This window comes from Lissotriton helveticus, chromosome 7 (assembly GCF_964261635.1).
Source record: "Lissotriton helveticus chromosome 7, aLisHel1.1, whole genome shotgun sequence".
In the NCBI taxonomy this organism is placed as follows: domain Eukaryota; kingdom Metazoa; phylum Chordata; class Amphibia; order Caudata; family Salamandridae; genus Lissotriton; species Lissotriton helveticus.
Window position 1 is genome coordinate 1456691249 of NC_136068.1, and position 15863 is coordinate 1456707111.

The 15863-nt window shown below is 40.9% G+C and overlaps 1 long non-coding RNA gene across 1 annotated transcript in view; it reads left to right on the forward strand.

Moving 5' to 3' along the window:
• LOC144767467 (uncharacterized) overlaps positions 1–11916 on the forward strand; it is a 109022-nt gene extending 97106 nt beyond the window's left edge. Inside the window, exons 4-5 of the long non-coding RNA XR_013598218.1 lie at positions 10309–10694; positions 11464–11916. This is a non-coding gene — a long non-coding RNA (uncharacterized LOC144767467). The remainder of the gene's footprint in view (positions 1–10308; positions 10695–11463) is intronic.
• Positions 11917–15863: the final 3947 nt, after the last annotated feature.

The window sequence follows — 15863 nt, forward strand, 5'->3', positions numbered from 1 at the left end:
GGACTGCTTCGAATGGTGTTAACAGTCCCGAAAAGATCGTCTTAAATACATGTGCGATGCCACTGGTATCAGACGTGTTTAAGATTTGACCTAACATTTCTGCGAAATGTACTGGGCAGTTTGTTGATAATAATGCATGTATCTCTGCAGAAGTCCTTGCAACTTGCAGATCATACGTTCCTCTAGATGAGGTCTGTGGCACAGTTTTTTGTAATAGAATGGCTTTCATTCTGCTTAAAGTATCAATTCGTATAGAAGAGATATTCAGTGAAGGCCATAACGCTGTCTCCCCGTCTGTCTTGCTTTTTGGTTACAATACTTGCATACAACAAGTGACCCTGACCGACACACTAACTAGATAGGCTTTTCCTGGCAACATGCCACAACAGCTGTGAGCATTGAGCATAACGTAGCTCCCATGGGAAAGCTGCCTGAAAATAAGGTCTATCACGGCTGCTGGAGTACTGTGCATGTGGCAATAAAGGTTATTTAAAGAACCTTCACAGGCTCCATGTAAATTAATACCTTCACATAAAAGTGTACCGCTTAGTGAATTTTAAAAAAGATTTGTACTAAGAAATAACTCTTTTCCCCCACTCCAACATTTGTGTGTGTATGGTAAATTCCAGGTTGACTTAATGTATCCAACTTTTCGTACAGGCCTGCTGGTACATGTTGCAGACAATACTGAAATTGGACAATCGTCACTGGTATCGTGATGGTGCCATATATTATCCATTCAACGACAGGTTTCTCAGAAACAGTTAATGGTAATCTTTCCAGTTTTTCAATGCTCAGCACCATATAGTCTGCTCCTCTTTGTGCCAGAGAGAATTGTTTATCTGTAAGGTTAAAGACAGTAAACAATGACGTGGTATTGATTAGACGCCATGGCACGTAGCCTGAACGGAGATTTTGCCACGTCCAGCCCAGTAGCAATTTAGAACGCAATTGAGACTGGCCATGTTGTAACATTAGCAAATCCTGTTCTATTGTGTCAATGGCAGATGATACAATGCTGACCAAAGAATAAATTCTTGAGGACACAGTCCTTAACCCATTGTCTACTACAGAGAGTGCTTTCTCTATATTAATACGATCAATTTCTCGTATTTTTTTCTGCAGTTTCCATTTGCGTGATTTTCCAAGCTTCATTGTAAGCTGCGTATATACCGGCGTATATTAAATGTTTTTGACGTTGTTTACGAGACCCAAGTAAGAAGTCTCGTAAGTCAACGCCGTCTTTAAGTAAAGTCAAGTGATTTTTAATTTCTGGAAGTGTGGATTTCTGTAGCCAAGCAAGGCATAGTTTTCCTACACTGTATGTGGTGATTATCCCTGGATGTTGACTCTGGGAGTATCTTGGATCTGGCCTATTCATTTTGAACCCGTGTGTTCTGTTCATGAATCTATCTTGACAGTTGTTCGTGTCTATGGGCCAGATTAACCATTGTTTCCAATCAGGATTGTTTCTGTTGTGATTTAAAATCTGTTTCACGTCTACCTCCTCATCCGAAGTGTTATTACACTGTCAGGCGTGGGCTTAGGTATGGACGGTTTGTTTAAATCTTTTATCTTAGCTAAGCCAAGACAAGATGTATGTTGTACAGTGTCATTTAAAAACATTATTTGTTCCGGGATTATGCAGGCTCTGAATAAGGCTTCTAAACCTTGCACCTGCCAGTCTTTTGTGCCCCAAACAGTTTTTGTCTCAATTTTGTCTTTCCAAAAGTTAAAACCTAATGTAGACATCTGAGCATTAAAGTTCGCAGAATAAATTTGTTTAGTATTGGTCAGCATGTTTTCATTCCTGTCTTATTCACATTTCTGAAATAACAATTTTCTGGATTTGTGACATTAAAACTTGAGAAGTATGGAAACTTTTCATAAAATGTTTCTGAGCTGCCCTTTGGCGGCTTTGGACAATGTTCCCATTGATTGTAAGTAAAAACATTCCTAGGGTTTGCAGATTTGTGCAAGTAATGGCGACCATAATGATTAAACAATACATTAGTTCATAATCTGATGAACCTTCTAAGTATTCATGTTTAGTGAATTTAGCTGACATTTCTAAGTCTGACATCATATTATTAACAGTTTCAAAGTCCCAATCATCAGAAAAAGTGCTTGATGAAACAAAATCACTCAAAGAAACCTTAAACTGGTGTAGAATTTTCAACAATTCCACCGGGCCATAAATGTCATAATTAGTTGTCCCATGCTATACCACCAGGTATAGGAATGGCTGTGATCTTCACTGATGACAGGTCTCTTCGCTCACGATGAGATGACTTGTAAGGTTGTAGGAGCAAGTTGATGTTCTTACTTGCTGTGTCCATCGTACTTTATTTTCCATCTATCATTTGTCCCAAACTCAAAACAAGAATGTGCCATAGCAGGAAAAAAAGTACACCTAATCCAATCCAAAATTCAACCCTTGGCGAAACCAGATATGTTCTCTCAAGTTGATGAAGGAGTTTTGTTATTTTTTCTTTAAAAAGTGTTTTTGCTGGCGTTATTTCTGGTTCACTGTGATCCTCAGAAAAGTTATCGAAGTTGATAAAATAGCCAGAGGCAGTTCTGTCAATAGTTGGTATTGCATTCGGTTTCTTTGAGATCACTGGAGTTGCTTCCTCCTTTGACATGTTTGTATAGTCAGATGCTACATCATTGTAGACAGGAGTTTCTTGACAAACTGATATTTGGGTATCAAGAGGGACGAGTTCCATGGCTGTGTTGCAAAGTCCTTCTTTTCTCACTGCAGGTTTATCAAAGGTGATAAGTCTTTCAGTTTGAACCTCTTAAATAGTAGCCAGATTTGGTCGGCTGCTACTTCTTGGGAGTCCACTGGGCCTACTACTTATTATCGGCCACATGATGTGGTTTTACCAGGTCAATTGATACTGTTCTGTTCTCCCTTTTTCCAGCAAGCGGCGGTAGTAACACTGATCTTGTTCCAAGAATTGCTAAGACAGGTACTGCTTTTCTATAAGAAGGCCCAAATTCCTTCTTTACCACAATCTTTTTCCCTGACTAGATCCCCAATCTTTGGAATCCAGACAGGTCTTGCTGGGACAGGTGGTTTTTCTTCAGTGGTCATTGGGCTTTGTGTTGTGTTACTCAGACTTCTTCTCGTTTCATTTAAGTCCTGTAAAACAGCCAAACAGTCTTTGATATCAAGGGTTTTCTGTTCCACCACTGAAGTCTGACAATCAAGATCCTGGATTAGCATTCTAGTACCAAATAATAATTTATATGGAGTGATTCCCCCCAGAGAATTTCTTGGCAGATTGTTAAGACTACGTTGGACACTAGATATTTGACCCACCCGTCACCCGAACCTAATACCCTAGCTGTTATTGATTGCTTTATGTCACGTTTTTTTCTTATCACTACCACATTTCACCAGGATGGAAGGGACTCGAAAACCGCAATGCAACGCCCAAGCTGGCCATGGCCTCCTTGTAAGCTCGAGAGCTAAACGCAGGACCCTGGTCAGAATGTAGCGTGCCGATTGCGTATGTGCCGATAAAGACTCGCAAATCTTTTATAACCGTTCTGGCGTCAGCCGAGTGCTGGGGCCACATCCAAATGAATCTTGTCTTAATATTTGTGGGACCGCATTCGTCTATAATGACGTCTGCGTGTAGATAGTCTAATGCTGTCTAACAATGGTGTCTGTACTGGGCTGGCTACACTGTAGTCAGGAATGTGTTTCTTTTCAAAGCTATGATCCTCGTAACAGGTATCGCAGTTAATTCCAATTTCGTAGACTTGGGCGCTCATTCCTGGCCACCAGTACCTCTTTTCTAACTCTATTAGAGACAGTAAGATCCCTTGATGTATCAGACCCTCTCCCATATGTGCCTTGAAAACCAAAGCACCTCTCTCGTTCCTGTTTGGAATAACTCTATCCCCCACTCCAGGGATTCGAGCAAATGGAACTGAGTTTGCATCAATTATGTATGTATTACCGAGTGGATAATTCAGTGGTAATGCTGCATAGTTTCCTTTCATTGAGGAGTTGACTACTAGCATTGTTTCACCGTCTATTTTCGTTTTTGAACGAGTGATTGCAGCTATGGAACCGTTTGCACAGCTGCCTTCGCGGCCTCATCAGCCAATGAATTCCCTGCAATACAAAAGGGGATGATGGACGGAGCATTTGAGCAAATCAAACACTCACCCCCAGTCAACTGATCTGGGTTTAATCCATCACCATTCTTTAGCCCACTCAGCCACCCCAGTTCAGACATGGAGACAAGCTATCCTGGCTGAAGACGGCTGATAGCCAGAAACCGGTCCTAGGATGCTTGGTTCCGGTCCAAGGAAGACATGGCTTGGCAGTTCGGGCTGGACTGTTCCCATGAGGCACAGGGTCAAGGCTGATTTGCATATGGCCATGTCTGAATTGGGGTGGTGTGGTGAGCAAAAAAACGATGGATTTAGGCCCAGATCTCTGTACTGGGGTGAATGTATGACATTGTTCTGCATTCTGTCCATCAACTGTTGTTTTTGCATTTGTCACCCCGAGTGGGACGGGTATGCTCAGACGTGAGTCCCATGCTCTCCACACCACTGGAGTCAAGCTATCCTGGCTGAAGACGGCTAATAGCCAGAAACCGGTCCTAGGATGCTTGATTCCGGTCCAAGGAAGACATGGCTTGGCAGTTCAGGCTGGACTGTTCCCATGAGGCACAGGGTCAAGGCTGATTTGCATATGGCCATGTCTGAATTGGGGTGGTGTGGTGAGCAAAAAAACGATGGATTTAGGCCAAGATCTCTGTACTGGGGTGAATGTATGACATTGTTCTGCATTCTGTCCATCAACTGTTGTTTTTGCATTCGTCACCCCGAGTGGGACGGGTATGCTCAGACGTGAGTCCCATGCTCTCCACACCACTGGAGTCAAGCTATCCTGGCTGAAGATGGCTGATAGCCAGAAACCGGTCCTAGGATGCTTGATTCCGGTCCAAGGAAGACATGGCTTGGCAGTTCGGGCTGGACTGTTCCCATGAGGCACAGGGTCAAGGCTGATTTGCATATGGCCATGTCTGAATTGGGGTGGTGTGGTGAGCAAAGAAATGATGGATTTAGGCCCAGATCTCTGTACTGGGGTGAATGTATGACATTGTTCTGCATTCTGTCCATCAACTGTTGTTTTTACAAATGAATTCCCTGCAACATGAACGCCATCACGCTGATGACTCAGTGTATGAATCACGTGAGTCTTTTGTAGTTCTTTTTGCAAAAGAACTACTTGTTCCCATAGCAGTTTATGCTTAATTGTGCCACCTTTAGCGTCTTTGAAGCCGTTCTGAACCCAGTTCTGCAAGTATTCATTGTAAGATTGGATGCAGTAATACGAATCGCACACTGTGAGTGTGGGGAATTCGCGATCGGTATTTTCAAGCGCCATCTTGAAAGCCTTTAGTTCAGCTCGCTGAGCTGTACAGCCTCCGAGTGATTGAGTTTTAGTGACCATTGGTCTAAATTTACCTCCGTGCCAGCGACCTTTAACAATAGCGCATGCAGCACTGTAAGCTTGTTTACCCCCAATTGCGGGCTGTGCTGAGCCATCTGTACATATTATACAGCCGTAATGTTCGAGTGGCAGAATTACAGTCGGCAGAGGACATTCTAATTCCTATTGTAGTAATTCTTGAGTTTTTAAATATGGGTCAAAAAAGTATTCAACATCTGTTGCAGCAAGAGAATTAACCAATTGTATCCATCTCGGATGTAAAACTTTAGCATTTGGAATGCTTGCCTTTGTCACTGCCTCTAAGGCAGGTATAGGTGTAACGATTTTAATGCGTTTACCCTGTGCGAGGGCTCTTTCTTTTGCTACAGCAGTCTGAACCGCTGTCTGTATCTTTTCTGTTGAAGTGAATTTTATTTCAGCTTGTGTGTACAATTGTGACTTGTATGCTATTGGTACCGTCTCACCTTCGTTAAAGGTTAGGTATGTGAATCCGCATCTCCCTGGGATGATTCGGATCACTAGGTTGCGCACGTTGTCGCGTGTTAGTAACTGTGTTTTTGCTAACATGTCTGTTTGCATTGAACGCAAAATTATTGTGTGTTTATGTGCCCAATTAGTAGGTTTGAAATCAGGTTTGATTAGTTCGTAGAGAGGTTTAACCCTTTCTGCGTAGTTTAGAACAGAAGTTCTTCCAAAATTCAGGAAAACTAGAATTGACTAAGTTTATCAGCATTTTTGGAGGTTGGAGCAGTGCACATTTCTCTAAGATGTTTGCTGCCAGGCTTTTGCCTTTACTTGATAACTCATATCCCAAAAATAGGACGTTGAGGTGGGCAATTCGTGATTTCTTAAAATTGAATTTATACCCTTCAGAAGCGAACCCCAGTATGATGGTCTTCACTCTTTTCAAGTGCACGTCCAAATCATCGTCTGTAAGATAGATGTCATCGACATAGGACAATGCCTCATCATCGTACATTTGTAGTAACTCTGTTACTCTGGCTGAAAATAACCCTTGACTATTCTTGAATCCCTGGAGTGGACGGCGAAATTGTCGCTGTGTCACCATTATTGAGAAAGCGGTCAAATATCTGCTTTCAGGTGCAATGTTTTGACAAAAGAAACCATTTGAGATATCTAATGTAGTTTTATATTTTTTGCGCACAATGTTATTCATCAGTGCTGCACTATGTGCATTTTGTACTGCAAATGTTTTGCAACAAGAGTTTAGATGTCTGTAATCTGTTTTGACAAAAGAAACCATTTGAGATATCTAATGTAGTTTTATATTTTTTGCGCACAATGTTATTCATCAGTGTTGCACTATGTGCATTTTGTACTGCAAATGTTTTGCAACAAGAGTTTAGATGTCTGTAATCCAAAACTAGACAATATGAATTGTCTGGTTTGGAGACAGGAAACAAAGGATTGTTCATTGATGAGGTGCATGTTTCAATCACCCCTTGGTATTCAAGTTGATTTAAAATCTCCCTCACCTGTTTTTTAGCTTCCTGTTATACAGGATATTGCCTTTGCATTGTTGGTTGAGTTCTCTACTGGATTTTATGGTGTGGGGAATCCTCATCATATCCTACATGATTTTTGTATAATGCTGGGGCCAGGGCTACAGCCATTTCCTGGCATATGTGTATTTTGTATGAATTGGAATTTGATTTGAGAAGGCTGGCATAATAATATCTTTGCCATGTGGGCACTCCCTGACAAATTCAGGTGGCCAGTCTTGTTCAGCTAGTAGGATATCATAACCCTTAAAGAGCTTCTCCCAAAAGAGTGCTCTAATTTTTCTTGGTTTGTCCCCCTTTATCCGGAGTGTTACTTCATATAACTTATGTGGTACACTAACCCTGGTATCTGCAGTTTCAACTTGGATGCTTTCATTCAAGTCCACTGTCTCCAGATGATCCGTCAGGATCTTGCGAGCTATGGTTACCTCTGCTGCGCTGTCTAGCATTGCCTGGGCCCACTCCCCATTCTTGAGTTGTGTCCTCAAGATCCTCAGCATGTCTGATCTTTAGACTTGCTACCTTCTTTTTGGTGAATTGTTTTCTTATTTTTTGGAACGTGTTGTTCGTCTTTGGACATTACTTGCTCCTCTTTTTGTTCTGATCGTCCTCTTCTTTCAGATTTCTGCGAGGAAGTCTGAAAGGTACGAGAGGAACGTGTATCATTATCTTGATATCTATCAGGTTTTCTCAAATTATCCTTATTTCTAAGGTTGTATCTTTTTTCAGAGGGCTCCTGTTGAGGAGACCTTCCTCTTGACTGTGAACGCTTCTCTTTAGGAAGAGTCTGTTTGGTGTTTTCCCACTTCTTTTTAGGAGTAGTGAGATTATTTCTAATAAAAACTTTTTCAGGATTTTCAGTTAGTTGGGGTTTTATTGGTTTCCCACCCAAACTATCTCTACCTAGTTCTTCATAAGATTTTTCAATAATTCTGGCAAGCTCATACGGTTGCTCAGTAATATCTGTTTCTTTTAGTTTTTGGCGGATCGCCACGGATGCTGCTTCACCTTTAATGTTGGCTAATAGTATAGCCGAGACCTGTTTGAAATCTTTCAGTAATTTTATACCCAGATTTAAGGCCGGTTCTGGACCGTATTCAATTTGAATCTGTCTCAGAACGTCTGGTATTACCGCCATAAACGGGACACCATGTGTTTTTGTGTAGATTGAAGCAAGGACTATACCCAAAGTGTCGCAGTCCTCCACATGTGGTGCAATCCCCATTGGTAAACAGATTGTCAGAATCCTGTGTTTCTCATGCGGTGTACTATCAGGGAATACTGCCTCTATTTGAGTGATTTTTGGTGCTAACCAGAACTGATTTTGTTCTCGTTTTGCGGGCAATTTACCAATGACTGACTGTATAGTCTGTGGTGTGATTGTGTTTGTGTTCCCCTGGTGTGGGATCTGCTGTGGAATTCTTACAGCTGGTTGGTCTGTTAAAGTCCGCATGACATATTGAACCAACTGCCTGTGTATTTTAATCAGCTGTTTTAGCTAAGCTAACAATTGGGGAACTGTCAATCTTTCAATGTCAGGATGTGGTGTATAGCTGGCTAGTACCGGCCATTTAGCTCCTGGTCTACCTAGTGGACTGAGCCTGGTAATGTGATTTTGATGTTGTAGGGCACCATTAAACCAGAGCTGATGCTCTTGGTAAGTTAGTGGAATTTCAACGTCCTCGAAAGGAACGTATTCCGCTGGTGGTTCCTCTAATTTATAGTAGTGGAACTCGTGTGTTACTGCATTTGCTGCAGGAAACAGAATCCATGAATAGAATACCTCTGTCTGTAGATATTCATGTGTCTCTATAACAAATATTACTTTACCACCTCCTGATGATACTCCATTTTCTATAAGTTTTATAGTGATTATTTTCCCTATATTTGTAGGGATGCGTATAGCATCCGCGTCATTTTGTTGGAGATTTGTGTCGTCTAAAACTGCCTGAACTGCTGCTACAGCTCTATCCCTTTTGTCGTCACTCATTGTGTTGACCGAAAGTTTGCAGAGCAAGTTTCAAGGAAACAAAGATTAGGTGCACAATATTTTGGAACACTGTATCCTTCAAAGTTGAACAAACTAAAAACTAATACATAGGATTTTTTTCCGTCCTACTTAGTTTAAAGCAGACATTTTGGGGCACATGCATCAACAGAAATTGCATTCGCAAACAGTGCAAATCGCTAAAATTGGCCGTTTGCAAATGCAATTTCTGTTTTTGGAATGCATCATTTTTTTTCCAAATTAGGAATCGCAATTGGCTTTGCGATTCCTTATTTTTTCGCAAACTGGATTGCGATTTTTAAAAAATTCGCAAATTTAAGGAATCTTTTAAAAATAGGAAAAAATAGAATGCATGAAAATTCGCTATTTGCAATTTTCTTAGAAATCACAATTAAGAATTCCAAAAATTAGAAGAAGTGTGAGCAGGTGGTATTTTTTTTTTCTCACAAAACATGTTCAAATGATTGCCCACCTATAAAAGGGGTTCCACAGTCCCTCAGGAACTCTTCCTTGATGGCAGCAGTCATTGTGATGGCACGTAGGTGGCGTTTGAGAGCAGCAGGGAGAAGGAGAAGAATATTCAATGAGAGAATATTTAGATTGCGCATCATTTTGTTTGGGCAGACACAGGCAGACATATATGATAAGTATAGGCTTAATGCAGACTCAATTTTAGAGCCGATAGCAGAATTAGACCCCATATTGCATAGGCAAACAAGTAGGACTCAAGCCATACCCACCCATGTACAGGTGTTATGTTGTCTTCATCTAGCCTCTGGCTCCTTTCAAGGTGTCATTGCTGTTGCAGGGGGGGTTTCACAGAGTGCATTGTCTAGATTTTTTAAAGACTTTCTCAATGCAATGCTCCATAGGATAAACCAGCACATAAAGTTCCCTACCATTCAGCAGGAGTTGCTGCAGACAAAATTAGACTTTTACAACATGGCACATTTCCCACATGTAATAGGATGTGTTGATGGAACACATGTTCCCATTTGTCCCCCTTCTGTAAATGAGTATATTTTCAGAAATAGGAAAAATTACCATTCTTTAAATATTCAAGCAATCTGCAATGCTAAAGGAATCATCACTGACTTAGTTGCCAGTTATCCAGGGAGTGCCCATGACTCGTACATTTTTAAACATAGTGCCATCCATGCTCGCCTGCTCTCTGGAGAATTTGGAGATGGATATTTACTAGGTAAATGTAATTAATCAATGTAAAATGTATTTTACTGATATGCTCTTCCATTAAATTGCTACTAATTTCCAACTTTTACCTTTAAACTTAGGAGATAGTGCATATGGTGTGAGGTCATACATACTCACACCTTTCCTGACTCCAACAACCCACAAAGAACAGCAGTACAACCATGCCCATATCTCAACCCGCAGTATCATAGAGAGGACTTTTGGTGTGATGAAGTCTAGGTTCGGCATTCTGCATAAGACTGGTGGAGCATTGCAATATCGCCCGGATATTTGCTGTAAAATAGTTGCAGCATGTGCTATCCTGCACAACAAAGCTACTAGGAGAGGCCTTGAACTTGATATGGAGGATATCCTACCAAATAATGACAACCAGCCTCAACAACCCCATGCCAGATTACATGGTCCTGATGCAGCAGATGGGAGGAGAAGAAGGGCAGAAATTACTCAACACTATTTTTAAGAAAAGGTGAGTTTAATGTTTAATGTAATTTTTATAACATTTATTTTTTTGTTATTTTTTGGGCAAATGAAGGAAGAGCTTGGAACTTCAAAAACAATACTGCTTGTAATTTGAAGAAAAACATAAGCTTTTAACAAACTTCAATCAGTCAAGGTGTACTTTTAAGCATTGCAAGAAATCATGACAATACTAACAAATTATTATTGGAAATCATTTCTTCCTTCCGCGCAAACCTAATGCTTTTGTTTTCACATTTTCAATAATTTTAGTTTTTTTGTGCTTATGTCTTGGCCTCTTGCACTACGGCGTTCAGACAAATCTTTAGGTTCAATTTTGACTCTGCTTCCATCATAATCAATGTTTAAACCCCCTTCATCAGATTTATTAAGCTTTTCTTTAGGTTGCATCTCAGTTGCAGCACTTTTCATAGACCGCATACCCTCACAAAGATCCCCACAACATTGTCTAATGTCCTTCTGAATTGAAATTGTATGTTTCATAAGTCGTGCATTGCTGGTAGTCACTCTATTTAATGCCCTGGCATATGTGTGCATGCTCAACATTGGTCTCTATTGCAATTTGCAATCTTCTGACCTTCCATGCCATGACAAATAGACTCCAATGCATTTGCTATGCGGTCAAAATTGTCACATGACGCCTTATGTGCTCCTTCAATCACTTTTGTTAATGTACTCAAACTTTTACTCATTGCACTAATGTCATCACTAATATGACTCAGTTTGCCCTTCATAATCCTCATATCCTTCCCTTGCAGACGCTGCACTTTCAATAACTTCAATTCCCCATCACTTGTATGGGCGTTATCTTCAATGGAGTTACTTTGATTTGAAGACCTTGGCCTTCTTCTGAAGAACTTTTGAAGCTTTCTGCGACAGCTTGACTGTTTATTAGCAGTGCCTGTGATTCCAGGATTTTGCTTTTCAAGTTCTGGGACATTATTTTCTTCTTCAGTGTCTGAATTCAGAAGCTGACGCACTCTCTTTCTACCTTGCAATGTGTGCATAGTTGGTGAAGATGTTTCTGACTTTTGTTCTAATGTGTTTTGTAAATCCATGTTGGTTTCTTCAGAAACATTTATTTCTGTTTCCTTATCAACATCTATAAATGAAAAAGTGCATTCGGTCTATAAATGATTTGAAATGAAATGTTTGAAAAAACACTGAAATGCACATTTGTTTATTAATAAACATGCTAACTGAAAGCATTTAAACTATCTCATTAGTGATGTTTAATTTTCTACTCATTGATTGAAATTTAGTATACATTTTACTAATCAAGTTTAAAAAACTACAATTCCCATGATGCACTGCTTCCTTTAAGAAAATGCATTTTAAACCACCATATGCCAAAGCAAAGTGTCCTATTCTTAAGGGGTTTGAACATGAGTACTAATATGATGTGTAATAGCAACCTGCAACCAGAGATATTTAAAATGTTAATTATATTACAGACAAAACACTTACCTTGTGAAGTACCAGCATGCTCAGAGGTGTCTATTTGAATCACTCCAATTACCGCTTCTGTCACAAGGGTCCCCTCAACCAAATCCTCAAGGGGGGTAGTTGGAGTGTCCCTGGGAGCGCCTCCACCAGTTTTCTTGGCACTTTTAATCCTTGTCGCAATCCTTTCTTTTGCGTGAGAGCGTAAGTCATACCACCGTTTTTGCAGGTTGGTGATATCTCAGTGGGCAACCCCCACAGCATTTACTTTTGCTTGAATGGCCAGCCAAAGTTTTCTTTTGACTGCTTCTGGAACCTTCCAAACATCTGTTCCTGCCTCTGAGTGACTTCCTCTATTAAAATCTGCAACTCCTGCTCACTGAACTTTATCTTCCTTTTTCTGGCGTGAAGGTCTTGAGTAGCAGTTTCTGGTTCGATTTGTCCCTCTGCAGCTCTCCAAAAACACTCCTCCTGGTGCAGCAAACAAAGCTGATCTGACCAACTGCCACTCTCTAGTTCAAACTAGGTCTCAGGTGTCTACAATCAGTGTGTAGGCTTCCTGGGTGTGTCCACAATCAAATGCATGAAATTGCGAATTCGCATTTTTGCGAATTTGTTGCGAATTCGCAAAATGAGAAATCGTAAAAAAATCGCTAAAATATTGCGATTCTCAAAAAAAAAGCGATTTTTACCGATTCTTTAAAAAAAACTTTAAAAAAATGATGCATACAGTTTTGCAATTCGCAAGTTGCGATTCCTTAAAAATCGCAAATTACGAATCGCAAAACGAGACAATGATGCATGTGCCCCCAAATCCTTTAACCCACTCCAGACGTCTATTGGAGTATTTTTACTGGAAAAAAGGGGTCTGTGTGAAAAGCACGACTGAGTTACTCTAGTATCTCGCGTTAAATTATCGCCTTACCAAACGTTGGGCGCCATGTAGTGTAGTTCCTATATTCCCAATAGGCTCTGCGCATTGGAATAATGTATCCTGTAGTTTAGACGTAGGACTGAAGTCGACTAGGTCTCTACTGAATATACTATACTTAATTGTGTGTGTGCCAGCTAACTCAGAGGTCACTGAAAACTTTTTCGAATGAACAAGAAGGGATTAGTTTCTGACAACCGCTTAAAACATGACTACTTGGTTTCTCAAGAATAGAAAATATATCTCTAGAGTCGCAGAAACAATAGATAGTTATTTCACTCAGTCAATCGTGCATGCTTCGTTTCACCAGAGGTGCAGAGAAATAGAGAGACAGGTGTTTTCAATAAAATATATTTATTGAACAGTTTTCTTTCTCAAGCATAAGAAATGAACTGCTGCAATCGTAATACTTGTGGTAAAGTACAAAGCCTACAGTACGAAGAGTATTATAAAATAATATTGTAAAAACATGATATGGTTTCTAAGCCATAAAATACCTACAATGCATAAAATACATACAGTGATAAATAATGACTAAAAGTACTCAACTGGTGCTTCTAAAATATGCCTACCCCGGTGTACCTAACCTACGTCTAGTACAAGGGAAGAAGTAAGTAAGGTGTAGCCTAGTTTTAGTATTCGTTGCCAAGAATCTAATCCAAGAATTCTCCTAGGGCCTAATCAGCTCCGTACCTTGGTTTTTAGAATGTAGGAGGTCTGGTATCTCTTTCTCAGGACTCGATTTCCCAGCAACCCACAAGCATAGCCTGGAAACACCGGAGCTGGATTTCTCGGCTGGAGAAAGTAAAGCGTCTCTCAGTGCGTCAGTTGGAGGGTCGGCTTCCTTCGTTACTTGCTGCAGCAGGGCGCGTTGGGCAAGTAGATAGTCTAACTTCTTCAAACCACAGTGTGTTTGTTTAGACAAGTGTGGGCATATTTATACCTTGAAGGTGCCGAGTTTGACGTAAGATTGGACATAATAACGTCATTAGAGACTTAATTCTCTGAAAACTCCATGAGTTCTTGGATAAAGTAATATTCATGCAGGGGGAAGTCCCTGACTGCTGAAGGTGGGTTTTTCCAAGAAATCGTTGTAGATTTTCGGAACTAGTGGAAGTAGCCAAGCTGTATTAGGACTACTTGAGCGATGTCTTATATGGCTATGATATATATGCCTATATAAGGATACAATATTTTATACCTATATAAGGGCATGAATCAGGAAAATTACACTAGGGTCCTAAAACGCTATACAACAGTTTGATAATGATTTCCTTGTTTCCTGAGAGTTGGCGGATAGCTTCCTGTTCGAACATGCTCGTCTTGTTTGTAGTTAGCTTGCCTAGATCCAGCATTACAGCTTTTTCAAAAGCCAGTAGCTCCACAGGCAAAGTGGCATCAGGTGCGGTAAATGTCGATTTTAATTTCAAAACGGTGTCTGTGGGTGTGGAGGTATCCTCTTTGTCCTTGAAAAAAGCTTGAAGTTTCAATTTACGGATGAAATCCTGCATATCTGCATGGCTCTTGAAAATGTCCAGTCAATTGGCAGGTACAAAGCCTAAGCCCTTGTTCAGTACCGCCTTCTAGATGTCAGATAGAATTAAAGGGGTTATATTCACCACTAGGTCCCCCTCTTGATGGTTGAGGCTTGATTCTGGAGAGCACCCGTCATGCTCCTCGTCGCCACTCGTGGATCCTCTTGCTCTCCTGTCTGCCAGTTCACATTGTTCCCCCTCCTGTTCCTGCCTCGTCGGGGTCCTGGGCGTGACCCTAAAAAAGGTGGTGGTCCATAGAAACTCCCATCATACTCCGGTGTCCATTGTTGGAATGGAGCCCTCGTCGGATGCGGTCTATATTGGTATTGTTGAAATGTCGGCGGGCCCTGGTAATGTTGATATACCGGTGGACCTTGGTAGCCTCTCCATCCCCTCTATCTAGGGTAGAAGGGTCTGTGTTGTCTTTGGCCTCCCTTCTGGTATCTGTAGGGATGGTGGCCACTAGAGCCTGATCCGTTTGAGCTGCAATCCGATGCGTCGCTGTCCAGATCACTGTTATTATCTCTTGCAGGGTAGTCATCTCTGGTGTACGGGTTTGCTCTTTCGTGTGTAAATCGTTCTTTATCTTTTTTCAGTTTGTTGAACTTACTCTGCTTCAAAGTTACTTCAAAATCCGTCATCTGTTGGTTGAGTTCCTCATGGCGTTTTTTGAGTACGGCATGGGATTGGTATGATTTGAGCTGCACTTCAAATTTTTGAATATCAACCTTCAGTTCTTGTGCTATTCTTGTTGCTGTTTTTATAATGAGGACTAGCCAATCCCTGGTACCGTGCCATGAAATGAGTGACCAGTCCTTCTTGAAAGTCATATCATTTTGGAAAATAAAGGGTTTGTTCTTAACAATAAGACCTTGTGGGTCCACCTTAGCCCTCAAGTATTCAGCCATCAATAGCCCATGCAGGGCCGCTTTTATCTGCGTTCTTCTTAGATTGGTAACTTCGTCCCAATCTGCTACACTTGAACCTGGCTCCGTATTACTCAGACCTTCAAAGGGGTTGATTGCCGCCAGGATCCGATCGATCTCATCGTCACCAAAGGTGAGGCCCTTCTCGTCTGTCATGTTGTGGAGTTTTTTTATCTAGACAGCGGACTAAATGTTGGTTTGTTGCGAGTGTGTGTTGGAGAGGTGTGTTACATTATCTGTGCTTGTATATACATACAATAAGTCAAAAGACTTGGTTAGCTCCCACAGCTGTACGCTGTCTGAATAATAAATACAACAAAAGG